The sequence below is a fragment of the Branchiostoma belcheri genome, unplaced genomic scaffold (genome assembly GCF_001625305.1).
Source record: "Branchiostoma belcheri isolate BF01 breed outbred unplaced genomic scaffold, Haploidv18h27 scaffold413, whole genome shotgun sequence".
Taxonomy (NCBI): domain Eukaryota; kingdom Metazoa; phylum Chordata; class Leptocardii; order Amphioxiformes; family Branchiostomatidae; genus Branchiostoma; species Branchiostoma belcheri.
The window spans coordinates 73,967-75,530 of NW_017804036.1; the positions used below are offsets into that span (position 1 = coordinate 73,967).

The 1,564-nt window shown below is 46.6% G+C and overlaps 1 pseudogene; it reads right to left on the bottom strand.

Annotated features, from left to right (window-relative positions):
* Positions 1-947: 947 nt before the first annotated feature.
* Positions 948-1,391, bottom strand: LOC109477942 (annotated as a pseudogene).
* Between the last annotated feature and the right edge of the window lie 173 nt (positions 1,392-1,564).

Consider the following 1,564-nt stretch of genomic DNA (forward strand, 5'->3'; position numbering starts at 1 on the left):
CATTGGAAATGTATTACGCCGGACACTTTTGAAATTAAAATTGATATATCGAAAGACAGGAAATAAAGAGTGATAAGCCTTTAGGCTTTAGGCATACTGTAAATGGTACAAAATGATATATGTCGTATGTTGCAAAAAAATGTTGGGAAAAGATACTAATACTGATGTATTTTATCCCTTTTATATGTGATGGTGGCTGTGTATATGTGATGTTATCACTGAATCAAAACCATTTGTACAATGATTGTTTCGAATAAATTTGACGTTCAACCATCTACCCTGACAGCAAGAGAAGACCATCCACCCAATCCACGATATAGGACTGAATACGGCGGCCTTGGTTTACGACAACGAAGGTGCAAGGATCAAAAACGGCCTCTAGTGGGTCAATGCGGGACTACACTACTCTCAAAGCAGAGGTTAGGGTTTTGTGTCATTTCCGGCGTGTTTTAGACTGTTTTTATCGGGGTTCCTTTTTTGCGCTGGAATTTTTCTTCTTTGGGTTGGGTGAAAGAAAATTCCAGTGCAAAAAAAACACAAAACCTAACGTCTGCTTGGAGAGTAATGTAGTCCAGCATTGACATGCTAGAGGCCGTTTTTGTTCCATGCACCTTTGTTGTCGTAAACCACACCGAGAGTGTGTTTTACACCACAATTTTGGTTAACACAGTATAAATGGGCGACCCCCGGAGTCTGTGACGTGAGAATACAAAGTAGTGCGGAAGAAATTCTTGAATCCTGGCTATAAAGTGTTATGTGAGAAGTAGTCAAGAGTGAACATCGCTCTGTGGTTAAGACATATATCAGATTTCAGACCGTAGGTTTTCGATCATGAAGTTTTTCCTGTTGGTGTATAAATGCGCCGCTTGACCCGACTGTAAGTGAGCCGGCTGCAGGTCAGTTAACTTCCGTATTTATCACGATATTGTGTAAGTGGGTTGCGTGATTGAAAGAGCTCTTTTGTGGGGATGTGGGTGGCCTTGAAAAAGGCCGGGGTTTTGGGTTGTGTGTAGCAGCGGCGGTGGATCTACTTGGAGCTGGTGTACTTGGTGACGGCCTTGGTGCCCTCGCTGACGGCGTGCTTGGCCAGCTCGCCCGGCAGCAGGAGTCTGACGGCGGTCTGAATCTCGCGGCTACTGATGGTGGAGCGCTTGTTGTAGTGAGCCAGACGGGAAGCCTCGGCGGCGATGCGCTCAAAGATGTCGTTGACAAATGAGTTCATGATGCCCATGGCCTTGCTGGAGACGCCGGTGTCGGGGTGCACCTGCTTGAGCACTTTGTAGATGTAGACGCCGAACGTCTCCCTCCTCTTTCTCCTCCTTCCCTTCTTCTTGTCTCCGACCGGCCTGGCTTTGCCAGCTTTCTTGGCGGCTTTTTCCACTTGGCGGCATGACGATATTCTTGGCGATTTAGACAGCAAGATAACTGCACCCGTTCGGCTTTGTCTTTTATATCCGGAAGAATGCAAATTCTTGGATTGTCTAGTCCAAGGTGCGGACGTGGTAGAAATGAACTCGCGGCAATAAGCTCGTCCTATTGGTTCGCTGTCGATCCAGCANCGGGG